The sequence below is a fragment of the Aquila chrysaetos genome, chromosome 11 (genome assembly GCF_900496995.4).
Source record: "Aquila chrysaetos chrysaetos chromosome 11, bAquChr1.4, whole genome shotgun sequence".
Classification (NCBI taxonomy): Eukaryota; Metazoa; Chordata; class Aves; order Accipitriformes; family Accipitridae; genus Aquila; species Aquila chrysaetos.
The window spans coordinates 11,687,297-11,713,787 of NC_044014.1; the positions used below are offsets into that span (position 1 = coordinate 11,687,297).

The window sequence follows — 26,491 nt, forward strand, 5'->3', positions numbered from 1 at the left end:
CTCTAATACCTAGAACAACTACAACTAGCACTTACAAGAAGAAAAAGCTTATGATGAAACCCTTACCAGATGAAACACAACAAAAGCCAATGCAGGGGGAATCACATCAAAGAAAATGCCTTGACTGGAACAGCCTCACCCATCCAGAGTCTGAGACACCCCTGAGACACTGGCATCTCCCCCTTCTCGCTCACCAGGGCTGGGATTACCAACAGCAGAAGGTCCCACCGCCCTGTAGAGTGGTGCTGCACAGCAGGTACCAGCCGGGTTTCACCCAGTTACTCCATGAAGCAGTAAACTCCTCTGCCACAAGGCAATTTTTGTGTCCTGGTGTTTCCCGTTACTCTTGACATCCCTGCAACCTGTCCTCCCCACTTTGCTTTATTCCATGGGGAGAAAGTCCCAGCAAGTACAAGAGCCAGGGCAAAACTGTAATTCAGGAGACAACCCTTTCTCTTCTTAAAATCCCCTCAGTCGCCACAGATCAACTTCCACAAGTGAAAGACGTCCAAGCAAGAAGTCTTCCTAGCTAAATAATGCTGACTTATCCCCCAAATTGGCCAAATCTGTGAAAAAAACTCTTCTAGGCTGTCCTGTTAGTACAGTACAGTGTTCTTGTATCATAACGCAGAGGCAGCACAGGACCTAAACAACTATGTGAAACTCATCCTATGTCTAGTATTTTATAACTTTTAATGCTTGCCATTGCAACCTATCTAAAATTATTTTTAACATATTTGCATGCAATATAAATGAGAATACATATTTGATGATGTATGCTTTCAGTCAGCAGGACTAAAATCTTGCCATTTCATACATTAATGACCAAGTTTTGAGACAGAACTCAACAGGGCAACTACACTCAGAACTCCTTAATCCTACCAACACATACACAAATGAAATGCTTAACTTCACATAAGCAGCTCTACAGAACTTTTGTTTCTACTGCAGATCATTCAAGCTGATGGGGTTACTCACATCAAGTTAAGCATGTATGTAAACTTTTGGAGGACATGGGCATAATTACATATACTACAGAGGAAGCTAAATATGTTTCAAAAGGTTATTCATATTTTTCAAGCCCTTTTGGTTAAAGGACAAGAGTCATCATCAATTCTGAACTACAGTCAAAGAAGCATTCATTGTATCTCAAAAGGAGAGCTTCTTTTAGAGATATTTTTAGCAAAAGGAAATTCAGTGAAATTAGCCAGTTCTGCCAACTACTTCCATTTTCCAATGCTGTTCAAACTGACTTCCTGTCAATATTAATTGACATAAAAACATTTAACTATTATGTGCTGGAGAACTTGGAAAACTGAGTAAGACTCTTGCTTGGCACAGCATATGAAGGAAAATAAAACTTCTAGAGAAGTTAAGGAAAATAATCTGTTCCCTGTTCTGAATATTATTTTCTTAAAAGTAAAATATTTGTAAATAGCTATAAATAACCAGCATCAGAGTTTTGATTCACTCCTCCTGATGTCTGGTGAACATAATCCAGATGTACTTATTTTTTTCTGTCAACTGTAACTGACAAAACTTCAGAAACACAAACAACTTCAGCCTAAACTGTATCACCTTCCTTAGCTGCCTGAAAAACACACCAACCTTGTATATTTTACTGATTTTTTTTTTTTTAATATGTACAAGTAATTGAAAAGATATTTCAGTTACCCTGAACAACAGAACCCAAAACTTTTATGCAATAGATGTTTTATAAAAAAATGTGGTAACATAGGAATAATCATGTCCACGATTCTAGGAATAATACTAAACTAATCATCTGCAACTTGGTAATATAAATACTGATGCTTCCTGGTCATTTTCTAATACAATATGAGGCTTGAAATAAGGGATTTCACCCCACTGCTATTCAAAGAAGGCTGTAAAAGACTTGTAAAGCACATTCTCTCCTACCAACTACTGCAGAGCAACTTTACTACCTTAAAAGAAAAAAAAAAAAAAAAAAATCCACTGCCAATATTCCTTGACAGCTTAGTAAACACTTCCCCCCAATTACATCTTTTAATTTTGATTTTACATTAATAAACTCTCAAGCAGGCGACTGGCACCAGGGCTGAACTGGTGCCAGGATGGCAGGGTGACCAAACCCCAGGTGCAGGAGGAAGCCAGCCAGCAGGAACAGCCAAAGCTCACCTCACTGACGGCACCAAGTTCCCACTACAAGTATCACTGCTCCCACCCCAGAGCGGTGGGACCCTTCCAGAAGAGGCCATCCCCACATGAGTTACTGCCAGCAATCCCTCAGTTCTCAGAGGATGTGTTACATGTCTTGTGACTTGCAAGTATATGAAAGTTTCCTGTATGTTCACACAGCTGCTTTGAAGAAGAAATCATTACTTGAAATAAAATATTCTTCCACTGCTGAAATACTTCCCTCTCAAGTGATGAGGCCAACCAACAGCAGTCTTTTATGCCAAAGGAAAATCATCATGGCACATCATCTTACAAAATGTCACTTTACAACTTCAGTTAAATACTTACTGGTTCCTGTTCTGTGTTTCAGTAGACAAAACAGGCACTTCAAATCATAAACATTTCTAATATTCTGAGCATGTGGTATCTAAGGCATCATTTTCACTAAAGCCTAATACAGTATACTCAAATAAAACAGAATTTTAATTCTTCTGTAATGTAGCAGGAAACCTATAGGCCTGCATTTGAAAAGAAAATTCTTTACTATGCGTATAATTTTGTATCATGGAATAGGAATGATTTTTCTCTTCGTTCTGTGTTTGTACTAAACTTAACCCAAAGGGCACACACCGTGCCTAGGGCTTTTCAACCCAAATAACAGAATATGATCATTCCGAGTATTAAACACGTTGAAGAAAAAAGGAATCAGCTCATACTTGACGCTCCAGAGTAAGAAGGCAATGATTCCACTACATAATAAAAAAGAAAAAGTTTTGAGATCACAATTCTGATCTAGGAAATTCTGATTAGTCAGACATAAGTAGCTTTTAACAACAAGGCAGAGTTCAAATGCTATCTAGTAATTGCAGCAACACCTGTTCACAAACAAACAACAAACTGAAAAAAAACCTACCTTCTTAGAAGTATTTACCTTTTGCTTAGAATAGCATGGGATATATCAAAAACATTTCCTATTCCAGTACACCACAAACATGATCACATCAATAAGCAATGGATGAAATTTAAAGTTTAGCCCAAGCAGCTACAATGACTTTTCCATTCTCAATACCACATATGCAAAAAAAAGATGGTTACTACTTTCATTTCAAAACCCAAATAGCTTAAGCCAACGAGTCACTTGCAAACAAAGCACATTCTCTCCTACAATTTACTAGCTTCAAACATCTGACCTACAGAGTTTTCATCTGCGTAAGTGCATTTGAGCTTCTGCCGCTGCAGCCACCACAGACCAGCTGGGAGCAAACTGCTGAATCAGTCACCAGGCGGTTGCACAGCTCCTCTAAACACAAAACCTCATTCAGAGGTATGGAGACAGCACGGGAACAACCAGCCATCGCACCGCCATAGATCAAAAATGCCACCTAATCTATTTGGACAAAAGTAGTGCTCCTGAAATATGCCAGCTAGACACTTTCTCTTCTTTGGGAAGAAAACTCCTTTATTTCAGCATACAGGATGGACGATGGCAGCAGCATAATACTGTAATGGTTCTTAGTGCCAGCTGTGATGGCTGGCTTGTTCAACAGAGAAGGCTGACCATTAAATTCATCTCAGTCCTGTAAATGAACGGCCAGCAGATGGTACATAGTTTACAGACTACCAATCTAGCCTGATTTCAATATAGCTGGATGTGACCCCACTTTCCCCCCTAATCCGCTGTCACACTGAGAGAGCAGCTTCTTGCCTCCCTGCATCCACAGCCTGAGCCCGTGGAGCTGGGTAAGTGAGGAGGCCTGGACCCTGACAGCCCACTAAGCCCTTTAGGATATCTTCATCTGCCAAAGGACTGCAGCCAAGACGATTCCCTGCCTGCTTGCTGCTTCCACGGCTGCAGAACAGCTGAGCATAACCCAATCTCGCATTCGAGCAAAATGTGGAGGTCGAGGGAACGACTGAACAAACATCAGACCAAGGGGGCAACAACTAGACCGTTTTTGAAGGCTTGCTTACACTTTACTTGTGGTTTCTTAAATCTGCAGACACATCTGTAACTGTAGGCACCTAATTACAAATCTACGTGCAATTAAAGCTGAAGTTACTATAAACAAGCAAATCAGTTTCAAGAGGTGTTTGGAGGTTCATCACTTTGTGCTTGCAGAACCAGGCATATCTCCCTGGACATCCCATCCCGGCTTCCGACACAACCGTGCCCTTCCACGGCAAACGCACAGGCACGCGGATGTTACTGCCAGTTTCAAAGCTTTCACATCCATCCCTTCATTCACTGGTCACCAGATTTGTTGCTCTCTGGAAGTACTTCATTGCACTAAATGCCAGGTCACATACCAAAGTCCAGATCAATCATGACAAAAAGGCTCCACGCTAGCAGACAGAAAGTCACCTACGCCTTAAGTTCCTAGGGGGTAGAAATAATCTTTTGTGCCCTGCCTTTGAACTCATCTAGCAAGTACAAAAATATACATACTGTGATTCATTCTATGCACTCCAACATTATTTTTCTGAAGCATTTTCTCTTTTTCTCCTTTACAGGAAAAAAACCCACTAGTTTTTGGCCAAGTTATAAAATACCGTTTCATGTTTTTGTAGAAATAGACCCTAAGAGCAAGTACAAAGAATTGTGCTAACTCCATGCGGCAGCTTATTTTAATATGTAAAAAGATACTTTCTGCATGTGTGGCCCCCCAGCATGTACCTTTTGGGCTGCATGTCTCTGTTTCCACGGTAACTTGTATCGGCAGGCTGTGTAATCCTGCATAATACATGAAATTTGAAAATGGTAACTTGCTAGATGAAACAAATTTCCCGGTCTTAGTAAAGGTTCTAATAACTACATATGCCTAAAAAAAGGTTATTCTAAATGGACATACTACTCTAAGAAAATCCAGTTCTCATTTTTGTGACTATACAAATTCTGCGTCTATAGTGGCATACAACCTTCCATAAAAGCAAGTGCTCCCAATCTACCCAGTACCCTCCTCTGAATAAAGATTACCCTGCTGTAGCAAAAACTTCACTATTACCACTACACAGCACCCAGGCGCTACCATTCAGATCCCCCAACAGTTCCTATAAACAAAGGAAGCAGCCTGCCACACACAGCTTTGTTACAAATTTGATAGCAAATGGCATTGGTCTCACCAAAGGTGATGATGCAAACTTTATACCAGCATCAAGTATTTTTCTTTCATTCATCATTTCCTCTGAGCAATAAAAACAACATTTCAAAACAAAACCAACCGAACAGGAGACAAAACAAGACTGATGGGCAGGAGAGAAAGTAAACACACAACGATATTATCAACAACTTAAGTTATGTTGATCCTACAGAAATTGGGACAAACCACATGCTAAATCCCATCTCAGCTAAATAAAAGATTGCTCTATTACTGTCTAGGGTAGCATCCTACCCTGGCTCCTATCAGCAACACAGAATTATCTAGCAAAAAAGCAAAAAAATTGTTTATTGTAGCATTTTTTCGTGTTTCTTTGCCTCTGAATTTGTTGCAGTAAGTTTGCTCATCTTCTTCAACATGCTTTTATATAATAATTATGACTGTTTCACAAAGTTCAGTGCTGGATGACTCTCAGTCCCTTGAATTTTCTGACCATAATTAGTGACTGTGTAAGTCACAAGATCCCTTTGCAGAGGGTTACTATGCTAGGAAAAAAGCCTATCTAAAAACTAGCTTAAAATGCGCTTTTAACACAATTCTGAACATGAAGAGGAGTGATGACTCTTTACCTTCTATGTTCTAGCAGACAAAGCCACAATAACTACATATGGCAGCTCGGCACTGCACAATATCTGGACCCTGTTCAATTTTTTTCTAGCTAAGATTATATGCAGTTCTTGATCTTCAGCTAAGATGAAAAAAGCTTGGATGTATTTGTTTTATTGAACACCTAGTTTAAATATAACTAATGTATAGAAAAGGATATATGTAATAACATTTACTTTCCAACTAACATACATGAGCTTGGAAGACGTACAAGTGTCTGGTAAAGTCCAAAAAAATACATATTTACCCACAAGTTTCCAATTATAAATCTCCTCACTTTTAGACATCGTTAACATATTTTGCATCTGACCTGCTCTCAGAAAATAAATATCTCCTTGAACAGAACAGCATTCTTCACATAGAAAAGATAACAACCGTAATCGGAATCAAATTTACTCCAATTTAAGTGTACATTTCCACTTCATTACAACTAAATTAAATAAAAAGAAAATTTATTTGAAAACTGCACAATGATCAGCTAGAGTTGTTTTCTTCAGGATGGCATATTTTTCCAAAAGTTTACATCATATATTTAAGTATTACAAGAAACCAAAACAAATTTAGAATATTCTGAATGAAAAATCAAAAAGATCTACACATCTTCCCCCATTACTGCTTAACCAATGTTTTTCCAGTGAGTTTTTTTGTTTGGTTTTGTAATCTGAGCCTTTCAGATAAATGCATTTTACCTGGTGAAAGCAAACTGATTCTGGCCAAGTTAGTATATAGATAGAACAAGAGTACAAAGAAACTGTTACGTTTCAAATGACTGGATGTAAGTTAAAATACTCTCATCTCTTTTCTTCCCTGCAAACACATGCCTAAACGTGATGTGATGGACCACTTCTGCCCTCCGAGTATTCTTATTCAGACGCAAGAACTACGAACTGCCAAAGAGAAATGGTATTTTTCCTGTAGTATGTGTGTCCGCTCCAGCTAGATTCTCATTATTTACTGCTACATTTCTAAGGTTAATTGCATACTGCCTACCCAGATTCTCCCTGCAGTTCCAACTCAATTTTGCATTATTCCCTCCCTGTCCTTACCCTCTTGTGCTGCATTACTGCACATGGTTAAACAGCTTCCATGTTCCAATGGACAGACCACTGTCCTGCACTGCTGCTTGAAATGATGCTCAACCACAGCTGGAGAAGCCAAAGCAACTTAGAAATACCTTGGGGAACTTTGTAAATTAATGGCACCATAGAAACGTAGGCTCATTATACACCCTGATACGGTGATGAAGAATAAAATTGCTCCCAAGCCTTTTTCAAAGCTTTCAACTGTTTTCCCCCATGAGCAAAACAGAATTACACATAATGACAGAAAGCAGTGAAATACTATTTAAGCAAATAGATGCATATTATAGGTGATTCAGGTAGCCCTGTATACAGCTATATACAGCCAATGCTCTGTGGCAAAGGCTTCTTCAATCATGTTGAATTTCTTTAGACTTCACTCCTCAAAGCTGATGTTTACCAGGAGCTGCCTGCAAGCCTTTGGGCTTTTTTGGGTTGTTTAAGGGTTGGGGAGGGTGCCCTGAGGGGACATGAGAACAGAGGGAAAAGGTACAATAATTTATTTGGTTCAGCTGTTTATAAGACTGACAGCTGGTAAAAGCACGTTGCTTTGTTCATGTCGAAGGTAATCTTAACACTGATTTCATAACAACTATGACATTTTTGGTTTAGATTAGGGACTTGGAAATCTATTAAGATGTCTGGTGCCACAGTGAATTTCACCACATATTCACTCCTGGCCACTCTGAAACCTCTAATAAGAAAACTGCGAGGAATTCCTCCAGCAACAAAGAGCTGAGTATTTCATAAACCCTGTGCCTGTTTCACCTCCTCGACTCCTACACGCCAACTTCTTTTGATATAAGGCATTCCCACAGAGCAAGTCAAATGCACAGTGGCTGAACAGGCCTTTCCTATCCCGCTAAGACACCCTCCTACAGTCCTCCCCACCTTCCGTGGGGTCACAGTGGCCATGCAGAGGAGAAAAGCTCCTGCCGGGAGCACAGGCAAGCTCAGGAATACGGGGAAGGGAGAAACAGGCAGGAGCTGGAACAAGAACGGGGACGGGAGGCCAGTGGGCATGGGTGGCGGGCAAGAAGCAGCTGCTAAGAAACTCCACGTAAGAAAATATCACAGATATAAAAATACTGAGACAGTAATCAGTCAACAAAACACCACTCCTGCTCCTACACACTGCATGGAGAAGGGGTTTTAAGGAAGGCAGAAGTATGTAGCAATTGGAGATGTATTAAACACATTCTGGTCACCTAAAGCACTAGAAGCCATCTCATTCACACCTGTCTAATTTTGACTGCTTTGTATTGCAAACTCAATTTTCATAACTTCTTGGAGTATTTTTATTTAGTTTTTACATGGGTTTTTTCCCCCCAATCAACATTTAATGCATTAGCATTACAAAAAAACCAAGAATGGTAACATTTGAATTTCTTGCAAGTTCATCCACATTCTTAAAGATTCCAGTGATGATCCCAGAGATTTCTTTCCCAGGATAGAAAACTGAAACAATCACGGAAGAGAAAGCAAGCTCTGTTCACCTTCCTATGAAGAACCACGTAAAGTCCAGATCTGCCATGAACACTCCTCATGCTCACTCCTGCTGTCGAGGTGCCTTACCCACACAACACCGTAAGCCCCAGCCTGACACCCAAAAGACTCCAAATGGCACTGAATATTATTCTGCTCATAACTAGGAGCCTGATTAAAAGATTATTTCACATATACTAACAATTCTGGAAAATGCATGATAAATTGGGTATCTTCACAGGAACAAGATGTTTTCCTTCAAAAGAAAAAAAAGAAAAAAGAAAACCACTATGATCCCTTCCAAGCAGATTCTTCAAAATCTGTTCAGATGAGGCATCCTTTTTTTTTTTCCCTAAAAAATCAAAAGGTCTTCAATGACATTTTTACTGGAAATAGTGAAAAACATGATTTTTCCTTGCCAAAAATCAACTGGATGATATACTCTTTAGCACGCTTGAAAGGCTTGTGTATTGTAAAAGTAGAAAGTAGCAGCAATGTTAATCTGAAAGAAGTCATGGAAAAAATTTAGACACGCAAACCGAATTAAACAACACTGTACAAATACGATGCAATAATAAGCCTTTTACCTCACCACTTCCTAATAAATTAAATAAGATAATGGAAATCTCAAAAACAATGAAAAAGCAGGATAGCTTAGAGCTACATGAAAGTTCATACCACTACCCTAGCAAAATAAAGAAAATAGAATTGTAGTGTATACCAATTTCTAATGAATGACATTCTTGCACCTTATTGCCCCTTTTAGACAAAAAACAGATGTCATTTCTAAATGTCTAAGTAATTTGGCAAGGAATCATCTGATCTGTTTGTGAACATTTAATAGTTATAATACAAATGACTAAGAAAAATGCAACCTTTACACTGGCTCAGGCACAACATAGTGCCTCAGCAGACCTGCTGGTCTCCACATACTTGTGCCTTGCAAAATCTGTGTGTATTAAATAAATGGACCAGAGGATTGCACTAGATGGTGTGAGCTGAGAACAGGTAATTCACTGCATTCAGATTGCCCACATCTGCTCCTCTCTGAGCTGCACAGAGGCAAGGGCTGCTCTCAGCTCCTTGCAGAGCGTCCCTGTACCATACCCGACCTCCGCTGCACAGCTCACCAAAGTGATGGAGTCTGGATTTTTGCTTTGATACGCAGGGCAGGAGATGGGTGTTTCAACCACGTAGGTGACATTCACATGAGTAGTACAGGTTGAAGTAATCCAGATTAAAAAAGAATTAGCCCTTTCAAAACAAGTGTAATCCAAAAAGTATTAGACATATGCAGAAAGCACTCAGAAAAGGTATACAGACTCATGAACCAACTAGAAGGATTGAACAAATTTTAGTATGACAACATGCTCCAGAACAATATGTTCAAAATCAGGGTACTATATTTATATACAAACAGTATGAGGATACAAGGAGAATATCTGAGGAAGTGAGAAAAGAGCTCCTGAACAGAAGGAAAAAGAAGAAACCGAAACACTGGAGAGGTACCTGGACCTCTAAAAATAAGTAAATAAAAATTAGGTTAACAAGGAAGTTGATTAATTAATTTTAACAAATACTTGCTTCCTATTTGTTCCTTTTTTACTCAAACATTCTCAAAATAGTGGGAAGGGAAGAAAATCACAGAATGACACTTCCAATGAAAACAGAAAGGATCATAAAGAGAACAGGTACAGGTAAAAAAGAGATGACAACCACCAGCATTTACCTGAAGTGAGACAGGAATACTGGGTACAGACTGCAAGGAACTATAAATATGACAACATATAGGAATAACGACCAAAGAGCGGTAGCAGACAGACAGGCAGGACAGCAGAACTAGAGAAGACATGGGGAGTAGGACCTGAACTGGTGTGTCCCCTGCAACGGGGCATGGCCAATGCCGCCTTCTCAGCATATGCTCCCTTTGCAGCAAGGCGCAACATGCCAGTGCTGTATTCCTCCATCCTGTCCCAAGCCTTTCTCCATCCCTCCCTTTGCTGCAAGGCAAGAAACAGACAAATTACACCTTTATTCCTATGCAGGGCTGAAGGTTTAGCATGTGTCTGATGAAACCTTCTCCTCCCTACCAGCCTCCAGCGCCTGTGATTCTTGGACATAAGGTTGTACAAACAAGGGCAGCTTCTCTCCCCCCCCCAGTTCCTCCTTCCTCCCCTTCTCCCATTCTCTTACAATAATTCTTCAAACAGAAGGTAGAAAAGAAGTTGCAATCTGAAGAGCTGAATGTCGCTTGTCTGTATCACACAAACTCCTACCAAACCAAAAGCTTCATAATTCTTCCATGGACAGCAACATAACTGGTCTGACAATTGTCAGTATTGGCTTAGTATTAAAGTATAATGAAATGCTATAAACATATGTTTTAAATTTCTTTTTTTAAAAATGAAGATAGACATAAAATAACTTTATATTAAATCAGCATCCTATGGGGATCACATTCAGACATGATGCAAACAAGGAAATTTTAATTTAAAATTATTCTTGCTTGCTAAGGCTAAATTTGATCTGTGGTTGTGAGGACTACCAGTTGGAAGCATGACTGAGAGAAAGAGGTTTTAATCACGGCCTCTGTTGTTTGACACATTGTGCGCTGTCCTCTAACTCCTAAATTCCTCATGTCAGATCTGTGCAGATGATACTATTTCACTGCTCACTTCTCTCACGACCAACCTCTAGCTTATGTTACAAAGCAAATAACATTACCACTAAATCCAGGCCAGATGATCCCTGCCATAGTCAGGCTCATTACTGCAGGCTACATTCAGCATACTTGATCTTATGCAGTACCACCTCTTTCGTACTTCTAGCATTTATTAATAAACTATCATTTTAATTCAAGAGCTCTTCATCTCTCCCCAGAAAAATGTGATAGCTTCAAGGGATGCTTGTCTGGGTCCACTTCCTCGCTTATATTTACAATCACACCATAATTCTGTAGGTACGTGGTAGAAAATTGCCTATCCCCTCCATCCTTTGGCCATGGTACTAGTATGTCTAGATGAGGCTACAAAGCATCATCTAAGAAAAAGTTCAGTGCTTGAAGTATTTGTTGCCCAAACAGCCCTTCTACCCCTCCTTCAGAAAAAGGAAGCAAATCATTGCCCTGTAAGGCACTTCTAGCCTGCAGACTGCTACCAAGCTATGCTGCCCTGCATGCTCCAACATAACATTCATGCTTGCATATACAATATATGAAGCTGCTAATAAAGATACAAAAGCTTGAAGGTTAAATAGAAACAAAAATCTCTAGAATGCAACAGAACTTACTGACATTCACCACTTAGTAGATGATATTTTTCCATGGAAAGCAAGACAAAGACATGCAAGATATCCATAAAAATAACTTCAGCAGAAATGAAACCAAAAAACTCTGTTTTAAAACTAAACTTAAAAGGCTTGGGGTTTTGTTTAAGAACAAGCCTTACAGAGTTCATGTGACCATAAATCAGACTTTGGATATCTGCACATGGCACCACAAATGCAGTATTTTCAATGTCTGGGAGACACCAGAAAAAGCAAGAAGGAAATGGCCGTTTCACACTCCACTCTACATTAGACCAGCAAAAAGAAAACGTAGCATCTATGAAAAAGAAAAACATCAGTCAATCAGAGTTTGACTTTTCTCTGAATTTTGGATTCAGTTATCAACCATCAGCAACCAATTTAAATACCACTACAAATCCAGTATACTGTAAAATTGGAACTGTTACAGACCCCTAGGGCAAAGGAAGGTCCCTACAGGTTGCACCTATTTGGGCTTCCCCTCTGGGATCAGAAATAATTGCAAACAGTAATTGCATTTGATAGCTATTTTTGGGATCTGTGTTCATACACCAATAAACAGTTCCCCAAAGACAGGCACAGAACTAGGGAGCAACTAAAAAAAAAAAAACAAACAAACAAACAAACAAAACAAAAAAAAAAGGCAACTCAATCAAGCAGTGAAATTAATTATTCTTCAACAAAATCATTACTTAGTGTAGTGCTAAAGTAAAACAAGAACGTAAAATTTTACTATTTCAGCTAAGTGACACAGTGCTTTTCTTTTATCTTTTACGAGAAGATTCAAAAAGTTGCACATGTCCTTACACTCAAAAAGCAAGCATGAAGCCAACAGAGGACACCTGAATCTTTCCACTAAAGAAACAACAGTAGGAAGACCAGCTGTTCACTGTAGGTATCTCAAGAAGAACATTAAAGTTTGAGACTACTGAAAGAAAATACAATCATGGTCGGTTAAGTGGGGGTTTCTGAGCCATTAAAATCTGTGCTTTCACTGAAATTTAACTATTAAAATCCTAGCAACTAAAATGTCTTCTCAGGAGAATTAACACAAACACTTTAACAAGAAGTAGAAGCTACAGCCATACTCCAGCATCAACACAGCATCTCCTTGATTTTCCTTTTAAATAGTTTTTCAAACACTGAATCAACAGAATACTGCTTAGCTTAAGGGATACATCAAGCCCAAAGAAAGTAACTTCCCTAAACACTGGGGGGGGGGGGGGGGGGGGTGATAATAATCAGATATTTCTAGAGAGCAAGACCATTACAATGAGCATGTTTAAGTCTTGAAGTCTTATTTAAAATAAATAATTAAAAAAAAAAAAAAGAGATAAAACAGCAAATCTAAATTGAGCTGAAAAAAAGTACCATCAGTTCCAGTTAAAATTTCTTCCTCACCTATATTATCATCAGGAGCTCTCAATTTGTTATTTATTATTTCTAGATATTGTTTCAAATATTAAAAGACTTGCATAAAAGCCACATTACTTCTCCAAGAACCACTACATGCCATCAGAAGTACCAAACTAAAGCTAGGAGTGATCCACAAGTGAATTTGGTGAACTTCACAAACAGTCCAAAGTAATCCCCACTTTTTTTTTTTATGTATATATAGATATATGTGTCTATCTCACTTATAATGGTACAGTTACAACAGTGTCAGCATATCAGAACATCTCATACTGAAAAGTGAACCTTACAGACAAATGAAAAGCTTGACATAAAAGAACGAAATTCCTTGCACTGGCTAATTAGTCTGCTCTGTGATCACATGTTTAAGCTTTCATATCAGAAAAGCTAATTTCACTTTGTCACTGCTTTTCAAGCTGGGATATTTTATTTACATTAGGCTACAAGCACTAGGCAGTGCTAAAAGCTGCATATTAATAATAATCAAAACCGAACAGTACTCTCAGATGTAAAGTGCCCATGGTCACATTAGATGAAGAAAAAGGACCATATAAGCAGTCCCCCCCATCTGACTGACAACAGGACTTACAGTGCTCACTAGCAGCAAGAAAAATCAGAATCCAAATGAATCCTAAGTGTTGGGGTTCTGGAATTATCATCTCTATAGTGGATCAATGTAAACCTCATATTAGAGCAGCCACCTGAAAAGTGGTCAAAAACTGGGTGAAAAGTAACATTTCCAGCATTAATTCTATTCTATCCTGTTAATCAAGTTCTGCCCATTTACTTTTGGTAACTGAAAAGCAGCATGTGTTTTTACTGGATGAATATATACACACACCTGCAGTACATATGGAAGAGCCATCAAAGTACAACCCCACAAAGGTAAACTTGTTAACTAGTTCCTTAGTCTCTCATTTAGTTCATAAACCAGGTTATACAACACTCAATTTATATAAAATCATAATTAAAATAGATACCCAAGGCAGTTGTCCATCTCACCCTCTGTTGCTTGAGAAAGTTGCTTAGAGAGGAAAGAAAACTTACTCTTGATAGGGGAAAAAAGGGTCTGAGCAGTCATTTTACACTCTGCACTTAAAACAGACAACTTGAAATTCAGTCCATGAGCTTTTTTACAGCCACACACAACCCATGCAGAACTCTCTCTGTAGCTCATCACACTTTGCTGATCATCTCCAAACATGACAAACAAGTCACTGCTTTATCATTGAAAAAGTACATGGGAAAAGTTCAAATCATTATTAGGTTTTGATTTAGAAAAAGCAGTAGATAACAACCAGCAGCATTTTGGAAGTAGCACTCACATGCAAACCTTCCATGCTCTCTCCCCCTACTTTTATTTTGAAACTTTATACCTCTAGACAGACTTGCAAACAGAATAACTCAATGGTCGAAGCATACCAGTTACTTGCAGAAAGTCCAGGCATGCACACATACTCTTGGTTAAAATGAATGGAGGCAGTATACATCACGTTACCCTGGTATAAGGGAACACAGACAAGCAGTAGCGGTGAGTAGCTTTCATAAACTATACACCCTTTTGCCTTGCATTAACTTGTTTCTGTGTCACAAAATAAGAAAATTACAGCAAAGATTACAGAAACTTATTCTGGAAAATTTATTTTTGTTGGAACCGAGTGTAATGTATTTTCACTGCTAATTTAAGTGGCTTCAAAGATGAAGAAGGACAAAAAAATGACATTGTAAAAGTACAAAACAATGGGAAAAATCAGTAGAAGCAACTCTAAAGCATGCTTTTAGATTACCATGGTATACAATTGATCGGTTCATATGAAATATTTTTGCAAGACAGCCAACAAGCTGGCCCAAAGAACCAACGGTGTACAAACTGTGAAAAGCCTCCCTGCTAACAAAAAAACAGTTTCAGTAGACACTGGAAGTCACAGAAGTGAAAGCTGTGACAAACACAGATTTCTCATTCCAAGACTTTACATGTTGAACATAACGTAAAAATTTGCCTAAAGAGACTGAAGTTGTATGTCCATAGTTTATACACACCATTAGCTTTGAAACTAAGATGACAGCAGCTCTCTCTTAGTATTATTAATAGAGGATCATTAAAGAAACAAGAGGTCACATACAGACTACAACCACTTCAGGATCCTTTCAGGCAACATGACTACTTGTTATCACACCGCACGTTCAAAGATCTAACATGCTACTCTCAATGGCTTTCATTACCGACAAAAATTTCACGGCCGTAACGGTTTCGCACCCCTTTGCCTTGCTCCGCCTTTTGCTCGTCTGGAAGGAGTGAGGAGTGAGGAGTTTGGGGTTGGGATCCACCTATGCTCCTTACTCGTGGTGAGCTTGGTGTGGGTCACACAGCCAGGCGGGCTCTCCAAGGCACGTGCTGGAACTGGGTTTCAGCTCCCACCAGCTCACAGGAGGGAAGGCAGAGCAATCCCATTGCTGCTGTTAAAAATCTTCCCTTTAATTCTGTGCCTTAATTTCTCTACTCTAATGCAAAAGGGATAGTGCATATTACATAAAAAGGTCAGAAGATTAATTCAAAGCTATAAAAGGCTACAAGGTCTTTTCGATACTATAACAGCAAGTTTAGAAATAACTATGATTTTCTCAGGGCTTTTGAAGCAGAACCAAAAGCAAACATACATCTTGAGAGATGTGAGCAGCTGCTCCAGAAGAGAAAAACTAGTTCCTTATTCTCCTCTCTTTCTCTTTTATTTTTACACAACCTGATTTTGAGAAAAACGTTTAGGTTTTCGTTACCACAGGAGGGCAGGAGCATGTAATGCTAGTGCTGATTTCTTCTTAGAGAGAGCAGAACAAACAGTGGGAGCTGGAACACAGAAAGAGCCAAGTCAGAGACCCCGAGCGTGATGAAAATTCAGTCCTACCAGCAGAGTTAACTGCCTGTTAATGAAGGCGTATGCATCCCATCTGCTGGCTACAGAAGAGCTGGAATGGTTTCAAAAACATTCCAAGACAGACATACCATCAAATATATGATGCGAACGTGTGATCCATACTCAAAAGCTTACCCCACTGATTTCGGCAGGACTGAGTATAGACACCAACACACACAGGCACCAAGGTTGCAGGATACGAACCACGTCCTTGTCACACGTTGAGAACAGAAATCCTTCCAGTATAATTTGTTTATTCATTAATTCTGATTTCAGGAGAAAGTTCTGGCTTGCAACCAGCAGCTAATTGGTTCAATAAACAGCATCACAGTTTAGAAGAAGAAGAAACCGTGTTACTACAGTGAGAGCATGTAACTGAAACCTGGATATCTGTTTGGGTATGACTTAGGGCTTCTTAAAAGAGCTAGATTGCAAAGAGCCAGTTTTAAAAGACAAGACAGTATACACTTTAAATGCAAGAAATAACTACCAACATTTATCCGAAGACTTCTTATGGGGAAGAGAAAAGAGAAATTACTACTGTAAAAACATGCCTCATGACAACCTAAAACACAAAAAAATAAATTTATGGATGAAGTCATGGAAAAAAAAAAAATCCAGGTTGTTGTATTTATTATGTGAATTGCAACTCATGGCTACAATATTTAAACTTTTGTTTCCTTCCTAACTAGGCCTGCCACACACAATGTGCTATCAAGAAAGCTGCCAAACAATTGTTTGATTATTCCAAAAAGCAAATACGTAGCCCACCATGAAAAATAAATATGATAACCTGAAACCTGCCGTTATCTGCACAGCATCCAAGAGTTCAGAAGAGTTAGAGGGACTTACCAGAACAAAATTTGCTGCACAAAGACAAGTTCCCAGGTATCTTAATTCGTGTTACTTACTAACATAAATTTCCCTTTTCATGAAAAGAAATAATCTAGAATCTTACATTCAATATAGCTCATGTAACTGCCAGTATTATAAAATTCTCTTTAATAAGAAATATTTTAGGTTTTGCAAGTACTGTACAATAGCATTAGATTTTAAAATCTAACAGAAAAGTAATTGTCACAGATTTAGTATGCTAACAAGAACATTTGAACTGAGGCTTCATTTAACCCACCCATCCCTTCAATAAGAAAATTGTGCAAACCACTCCAAATTATGCATATTTTATAGGATTTTTCTTGGCTTTAAACCCTTTGATTGTACAATCATTTCTCTACAAGAAACATTTTTATGTCATGTACTCTATGTCAGAAGAAACAGCAAAATGGGTTTTCATGATAAGTCCTTCACGTTCCGCTATGATCAGCACTTTGCAGGACTACACAGATAGATTCTCTGGTAGCCCTTCACTTCCTTGTTTAGGAGGTCACTTTTTTGCACTATTTCTTTTTATAAAGATCTATTTTTGACTGCTGTGGACTTTTGTTTACACATTAAGCCACCTGATGCCTCCAGGAGCCATATAGTTTGCTAGTGAAGTCATTTTCTCTCTGCTACACATAGCAACTCCATGTAACAAAATGCTTCTAAACAGGACTTGGCATTTACAGCAATCTGAAGACTCCTCTTTGCACGGTTATCCCTTAGAATTAAAAGAAATGCACAGTTCTGCTTTTCTGCAGTGGCTGACTCAAGGAGGAGGGGGAAGGGGAATACAAAAGAGCACAAAATTCTACCATCACAATTTCAGAAGTTCATCTAATGAAGAGAATAAGGATTACTCAATTATTTCCTTGCCTTGGACAGCTGAGGGTTGAGTTGGGGTTTTTTTGTTAAGTTGGGGGGGAAGGCACTGAAAGAGATTATAGGATTTTTTTGTTGTTGTTGTTGTAATGAGGATGGAATAAACTCCAGTATTTTGCTGGATTAGGTATAACATGAAGGAAAAATAAGACTGAAGCTAAGAACCTGAACCCTTTCACAGCACAAAGCACTTAGCACATGCAGTTACACTGTATGTATAGCTTTAGCCAATTATCCACAAATTTACTAGGACCTTCACTGCTGTGCTATACAAGCTCTAAGTTAGTGACATACTGAATTTGCTTTCTTTTGTTTAAAAAAAAAAAAAAAAAAAAAAAGAAATCTATGCAACAGTTAAAACAGTAAAAAAGACTTTTTTTTTGCTTTTTTTGACACAACATGAGTATTTCCTCACAGGACAATTATCAATAAACACAATGCTGTGTATTACAAAACAGATTATAACCTAACTTTCAGCCTCAAAAAAAAAATACAACATTGAGAAATCTTTATTATACAGAAGACTGGACAGTTCACGTGTGCTACAATTACATGGGTTACCACTACTGCCAGTCACAGGAGAAAAGCCTCATACCAAAGAGAGACCAAAATCCCCTATTTGCCAAGATTTAGATGGCTGGGACACAGGAGAGAGAAAGGAAAAGGAAAAGAGAGAAGTCCAACTCCCCATGATCATTGCTGCACCTTGGCTGCAAATAAATATCAGGCCCTGGTCTTTTTGGCTGCCAGTCAGGTATTTCTTCATAAAAGTAATAAATATGTTTATTTTTCTTCCAGTCAACACAACATGCCAGACCAATGGATTGTTCTGACCATTCAAACTGTCATGAAACACCTCTTCAATTTCTGATTTATACTAATTCCTATTAGGATGGAAACACCGAAAACATAGATCTAAATACAACAGCAAATCCTAAAGTGGTTTTGCCATATTCTTTGAGGTACTAAACCAACATTATCTGTAATATCTAATGGATAATTAAAATCCAAGTACACATGAAGTATAAATATACTACAGCTTCAGGTTCTCAGGTGTCGGGGTTTCAAGATTATTTTTATTCTTTCACTTAATGTTATTTAACCTTGTATTTTCATGGCTATCACTAAAAATACTTATTCTAAACTTCTAGCAGACACAAGTTTTTGACAGGATAAGTGTTAAGAATACTGTATTATAGTAATATGTATGTTGTTTGCAGAATGCTTCATATATAAGTGAATCATCAATCATCATATAGAAGTTCTAAGTAAATTTATGGTTTCTTGCAATACTATCACTTACTGTTTCAGAAAACTGTTTTCGTAACTTTAGTTCCAACAGCGTCATTCGTCATATCCTTAACCTGAACAACTACTACTGCTTTAATATGTGCAAACAAGTGAAAGTGACAAGCTACTAACATCAGATATATTAAAAAAAAAAATGAACATTTGATTTAAACATGCCTTTCTTGCTGCAGTTTCCACAAACTAAACAGCGTAGAACAGAGCAAACCCTAGGATTACAACTGATTAGCCAAAAAATATAAATAATACTTTAATAAATTACCCTTCCCAAAATTTGACACAATACATTAATAACAAGGCTGCAGCTACAAGAAATTAATTCAAATCTTTAAAAGATGGCATTCTATGATGATTTTAAAAGCCTCTATGCATCTACTAATCACTAAGAGTCAAGTAAGCAATATTAATTGGCGTTGTGTTTAACAACTTTGTAAAGCAAACTTTTGACAGATAGGTGATGGCAATCTGCCACCAGTTCCCAAAAAGAGCGTCCACTTTCAGTCACATCACTGTATCGACACTTTCAAAGGAAATTTGGGGTGCTTCTGGTAAAGTTAGTCATAAATCACAGAATGTTACAGCACCAAAACAATGGTGGCACAGTACTTTGCATTCCTTATGCATAAAATATTCCCACAGACATCTATAGGATTTCTGGAAATAAATGCAAAACCAAGTCTCAAGCAAACATGTTTTGCAACTCGATATAGTGAGTTTAGAAATAGTTGGTGAAAAACTGCTCAAGCTTTAATTTTTTTTCCTCCAAGCGCCTGTATCAACCTGTGGGCTGAAAGGAGTGGGAGACTAGAACATGGGTAAGTTAAAATTGCACCTCATTGCAAACAGTCTTCACTATTTAATAAAGATGTGCTTCAGAACCCCTCTCCAAAGCAATACCAACCACGAACAAGATCTGTGCTACAGAAAGAACCTATTTTAAAGCCTAGCAGTCAAAGCAGCGAGAGAGTGAACTGAGATGTGCTGCAATATTTATGCAGCCATTATAATGCAAATGCATAAGGTATTAGAAAGGCTATTTGCATTGGTGCACAGCCCCTTCAGTCTATGTACAATGCCAACAGAAAGAACAATTAGGATGCATGCATAACAAAAAGCCTCCGACTACAGGGTAGGCAGGTCCACTGAACCGGATACAATATCTATGGGATCAACAGGGCTCCATGGAAATGCTGTCTGCCCCATATATCTTGCTCATACGTAGAATATGAAGCATTTTAAGACACAAAAGCACATAGAGGATTAGCATGGCAAAGGTAAGAGCAAGCTACAACCAATTTACTGCGAGCACCAGTCGCACGTTTCTCAAGATGAACAACTGGGCTGGAGCACAGCTCGCCTCCCCAGGGCTGCTCCTCTCTGCAAAACCCCACCACCACTAACAGACAAGTAGCAAACTTTCAACTATGCTAAAAAATAATAAATTAAAAAACATCTACACACTTTCCTGTGGCAAAAAATATTCTCCAGCACTTTTTGTAACAAAAAGGGAGGCAGACATGCAAATTAGGATCTAATGTACATCCACTCTGAGAACACCGACTACGCTTCCTTTGAGAAATCAAAAAGCAAATAAATACATTCAAGTCTTTCCTTTTTTCTTTGTTTTTTACATGTACACCTTAACGGTAAAAAAATACTAAAAGAACCAAGTATATAGGCATGCCAGATTGTTTTAATAAGTTCTTTGACCATGCATCCTAGTATTTATCTACACCAATTCACAACCTCTTAACATATTCTCAGGCCAATCAGCATGTCTACAATTATATGATAGGCTCTGTTCTCTCATGTATTTCTCTTGTAGAGCAATACAGATAAAGTACTTCTTAAACTGCAACGATCTTAAAAGTCTAAAATTAACTACGTGGTACAAAATTACTTTTTTAAAAGAAATTATAAACACTGCATAATTTCCATACAGAATATATCCATTACCTAGAGGTTAATGACAGAAAAATTCTTAGTTATTCAAATTCCCTTTTTATCCAGAGACCATTGTTTTGCTATACTGAAAATGCCTTTATTGAACCAAATTTGGTGTCAGAGAATGCCCAAATTTAATAGTACATTTCAAGCTCAAGCAGTGCAGCAAAAAACAAGCAAATTAAGGTCAATGGCTAGTACCGCAAACATTACCTGCTTATTATACAACCTGTTACATTTTATCCCAGTACATTTTGTAACATAGCGAGACTACTGTATCAAACAGACTAGACTATATCAGCCAGTACTATTTTAATGTAAACAAGGGGTTTTTTTATCTGTACAATCTAGTTACAACTGGCTGTTTAATCTTCCCTACTGTGTCCTCCCCAGCCCTCTCACACACACGCACGCACACACACACCCAAACCCACCAGAAAGAGACAGAAATATCTCCTCTGAGATGCAGTTGCATGCAGTAAAAATAAATACAAGGTATTACAACGACAGAAAGGAAAGCAAGCCTCGCTTCAATTAAAAGAGCATCCACAAAGCTGCCGCACAAAAAAAAAAAAAAAAAAAAAAAAAAACAAAAATTAAAAGCAACGAGCCTCGAAGCATTTTGGGTGGGAAATGCCGCTAGCCAAGCGGTGCGAGAGGGCACGGCAGGCTGGACACAGAAACACGTTACCGGCTGCGGGCCGGGAGCGACCCTGCAGCCGGGCAAGGCGCAGAGCCAGCCGAAACCCACCCGCCGAGGAGGGCAGGGGCGAGGTGGGCATCGGGGGTGAGCCATCCCGGGGGGGCTGCGGCGGGTGAGGGGAAGGGGCAAGTGCTGCCTTCCCCTCCCTCTACGCACACAAGTTTTCGTCTTTCTTCAGACACGAAGGAAAACCTGCTGCTGGAGAGAAACGGCTCCTTCTTAGCGCCCACCCAAATCCTCCACGACAGTATTTTGGAACATCTGAGATCTCTTAATGCAGTTTTATTTCCTTATCATCATATTAAACCTTCCCGAAAAAGAGCTGGGTTATTCGCAGGGCTTCCTCAGCCTTGCCAAGAAGGCATCACAAAGTGCGATCCTTCTCATTCACAACAAGCAGAAGATACTTTTACTGCCTTAATTCAATTAACATGCATGAGCACCACACACACACGCAAGCACATACATCCACCTATTTCATGGGTGCCGTATACAGGTCAGCAGCAGCCAGCTCGCACGGTGACAAGCCAGGACCGCCACACACACACCGCTTCAGCAGAAACATTCTTTTCTAGAAAGCCACAGCCAAGTAACAATCAATCCAAGGGTTTCCTAAAAGGCACACACGCACAGAGATCTTCCGAGCAATTAATTTCTGTACATAGGCTAAGAGTGCAGAAAGACAGCTGGAGAAAATACTCGTCGTCTGAAGGAATCCCTTCAATCACACAAAATTCCTGGAGGAGAATACACCCGTCAGTGCGATTTAAGTGTCAACATAACAAAGGAACGCCCCTCCCAGCACCTCCTGCCTTACAGATATGTCAGGCTGGAAAGGAAAAACTAGACCGGGGAACGGCAGCTATTTGCGATCAGCACTGTTTATTGACCCTACCCTTGCCATCACCCCTAAGAAAAAATGTTGGGGATTGTTTAACATGTCTAGAAAGAGCAGAATAGAGGGACGTGGCAGAAGACAGCATCCTCTTTGAGGATTCCTCGGTATTCCTCAAAGGAAGGCTGTGGACACAAGGAGAGCTTTGTCTGGCATCATCTTTCTGTATGACAAGATTACATATAAAATTAGTTTTGCCTGATGTACATGTTTTGCCTTGCCACACGTACAGAAATCCTGATGCTGACAAACATTAGTCTAAATTAAAAGGAATCCAGCTTCAAATTAGTAAAATAATCTCCCGTTTTACTCATCCAGAGCAAAGAATAATTACACAGAAAACCAAAACAGTCAAACCCAAATCATTCGACAGGAATTAAGAGGATAAGGGTGTTACTAAAATTAAAATGTATGCACAACAGCGTAATAACAAATTCCTAGGATACAGTAAATCTTTCCCAAAACCAGGCTAGGATTATATCAAGATCACCATACAACATATGCCTGAAATATGGCTGTAAATAAGTGTGACTTAATTTGACCACCACCTACTTTAAGCCCTTGATTGTATAAATAGAAGCATCCAATAATGACTAGTGACTAAAAAAACCACAGTTTAGAAGGTAAAAAGAAGAAACAGTAAGTAGAAAGTCAAACACGCGAACAAGAAACAGCAAATTAAGACCCTGAAGGTCTGAACCCATCCTGATTTCTATTTTGATAGTCCCAAAAAATCCTGACCAAGTACTGCAGCAATGACAATACACACAATTACAACTCCCTGGTCATGAATATTCTGCCTCGAAAGTGTCTGCACATGTGCAGAACGGAATAAACCGTATGCTTCCATAGTCCCATCTCAAATACACAAGTTAAAAACTACTAGTACTAATTTCAGCACTTTGTAATTGTTTTCTCACACGTTACCACTTTTTATTCCATCTCCGTACTTGCTCCCGAATAAGCTGGCAGAGTCAAGCAGCAACACAGTTTCACTACAGTTGTGCTGAATTTCTGTATAGCTCACGCCCAGTTGCAATTTTAGTCAACACACATGGCCGTTCACCTTACCTAAGGTTACTACAGCTTTTTAACGCGCTTCCTAGAGAAAGATCCGTGCAACTCGGCGCAAACACCTTCTACAGGCACAAATACACGCGGGAAGCTGTCACACCGCTTTCTCTGCGACGCCTCCCCGTTTTAAACACCGGGAAAATCACCTGGCTAGGCAGGAAGGCGACGACTTTCGAAAGGAGATTCTGCCTCTCCGGCTGCATCAGAACCGCCACAATAAATGCATCGGGTGAAACAGGAAAAGAGCCTCACGCCTATACGAGAGGGTGGGGGACAGCACTCCCGCACGCAGAGGCAGAGGTAATCATTACCCGGAACGCCGGTAATCATTACCCTGAGCCCCAGTGCCACTACACACACGCGAAGCCTCTCACGCCTCTCTCTGCCGGCCCCCGGTACCGGGAGCCGGAGGGGAGGAGGAGAGGCGAGGCCGTGAAACGGAGCTTCCTCCTTTCTTTTTCGGTGGTGGTGTTGTCGTCGCTGTCGCTGCGGCGGTGCCCGCTCGACGCCGTCGCCCGGCAGCCCGGAGGAGCGGGGCAGCCCCGCCACCGAGCCCGGCGGGGCGATGGGCCGCCCCCGCCCCGCCGCACGCAGCCAGCGGCCGGCCACCGGCCCGCCCCACCTGCCCCGGGCCCCGCGGCTGCCGGGCGGGGCTGCACCCCGCCGGGGCAGGCAGGCACACGCACTCGCCGGGTGCCGGTGCGCGGAGCCCGGGCGGGCTGCCCCGCCGCCGACCGCCACCCCCCCCCCCCCCCCCCCGCCCCACACACACACACACACTCCCGGCCGCGCCCCCCGCGCGGTTACCTGCCGCCCAGGCCCTCCCCGCCTTTGTGCCCGCGGCCTCCCGCCTCCCGCCGCCCCCGGCCGCCGCCAGGCCCACCCCGCCCGCTGTCAGCCGCCGCCTCAGCGCGCCCCGCCGCCCCCGGCGGCGGCCAGCCCCGCCGCGGCCCCCGGCCCGGCCGCCCCGTACCGTGCGGCTCCGCCATCCTCCCGAAGGCGCGCTCGGCCCCCCCCCCTCCCCGCCCGCCCCTGCCGGCCACCGTCTCTGCGCACCGAGCCGTCACGGGACTCCCCGCCCACAGACCTCCCGCGGCACCACGGGGGCGGGCCCGCCGAGGCGCGGGGCGGCCGACCGCTTCCAGGTTACGGCGCCGCCGCCATCTTGGCGGCGGGCGGAAGTGGCCCGGTTGCCCCTGGCGACGGCGCAGGCGGCGGGGCGGGGCGGGGCGGGGACGGGCCGGAGGGGCTCCGCGCCGGAGGGGCTCCGCGCCGGCTTCCCGGGGCGGGAGCGGGAGCGAGGCGTCCTCAGGCAGGGCTCCCCGCTGCCTCTGCCGCTTGCCTCGGGGTCCCCTAAGCCCCGCGGGGCCTGGCCGCGGCCCGGGCCGCCCCGCCGCCGCCGCCCCTCAGCGCCCACGGCTGCGGCGGCGGGGCAGCGTGAGCAGGTAACCAGCCCGGCGCCGCCTCACACCCGCAGCCCCCGTGGCCGCGCGTGCCGGTGAAACCTTCCGTCGTGTCACCGCCGCCACACCGGGCAGAAACTTGGGTCGAGATGTCCCTGAGGGAGGAGGACAGCCCATAGCTCCGTCGGTTGCTGACTGCAGCTCATTGAAGTACCTCAAGAGCAGGAACTACCTTCCCGCCGGTCCAGCTCTTTAACTGGGGAGTTTGCCCCCCAGGACAGACAGGATTCAGAAATTCTCGTGTAATGAGCCCGTACGAAGTCGCTCTTCTCAGTGCTGTACGTGCGTCGCACAGCTCTTGCTGCAGGTCACCTTTAGCTACTGAGACATTACGGAAGAGATGGACCGGGCGGCTGTGACATTCCCGTGTTTCTGTTTTCTACAAAATCGGGACCGTCCCCGGTTGGCACCTACTATAACCTCGCACCAATGTGCCGACTGTTCTTTCCGTAGGAGATACCGCAAGCGAAGCGTGACCAAGCTGCCCTTGCAAGGAATATGTGGGAGCTGCAAGAAATGGCGGTAGCCATTCAGAAGGCGGCAACCATGCCTCTGCGTAGACAAATACGCTCAAGTGTGGCAGAACAACTGCCATCAGTCATCATTTGATTTCGGATGGGATTTAAAAGCAACTTCTTTGACGACCCGTCATAACAAACCTTTCGGTATTTTGCTGAGAAAGGTTTAGCTTTTTAATGCTAAATTCTCAGGCAGTTGCAGTCAGCTCCCCTCAAGCCTAGAGGGGTTCTGCACTGCAGTAGTAGCTCAACTTTCTAATTTCTAAAACACATTAAAGCTAGTGGGAGTCTAATAATTGATCTCAGTACTTGCTGGTCTGGACTGGTCCCGCTGGCTCACGTTCAAAAGGAACGTCAGCCACCTCAGCAGAATCAAAACCATGAGTAAATCTGGGAGCCATTTCCTACATCAGATAGTCAGATCTAAGTATCTGCGCTATTTCCATCAGTTTTTTACAAGTTTTGGCAGCCATCGAGGCTAGTTTCAGTGAAACGAGGCTATTCATATTTGATTATCTGGGTTCTGCCACTTTCCTTTGTGTGATTCTTTGGCAGACCAGACAGTTCAATGTGGTAACACGCTTTACTAATAAATGCTGGACAGCATTAAAAGCAGAATTGCCTTTTTGGCATAATGGGTCACAAGGCAGAAACCAGGTGTAATTTCCTAGTGACAATATTTCTTACAATGACTGGATGTTTATTTGTTGTTATT

General features: G+C 41.3%; 1 protein-coding gene across 4 annotated transcripts in view; it reads right to left on the minus strand.

Moving 5' to 3' along the window:
- Positions 1-24,959, minus strand: part of SHOC2 (SHOC2 leucine rich repeat scaffold protein) — a 70,699-nt gene extending 45,740 nt beyond the window's left edge. Inside the window, exon 1 of one of the 4 annotated variants that reach the window (XM_030030626.2) lies at positions 24,852-24,959. The gene's annotated coding sequence lies outside the window, so the exon portion shown is untranslated. Of the gene's footprint in view, positions 1-23,792; positions 24,346-24,768 lie in introns of those variants that run through there. The other 3 variants (XM_030030625.2, XM_030030628.2, XM_030030627.2) reach the window with 3 other exon arrangements.
- Between the last annotated feature and the right edge of the window lie 1,532 nt (positions 24,960-26,491).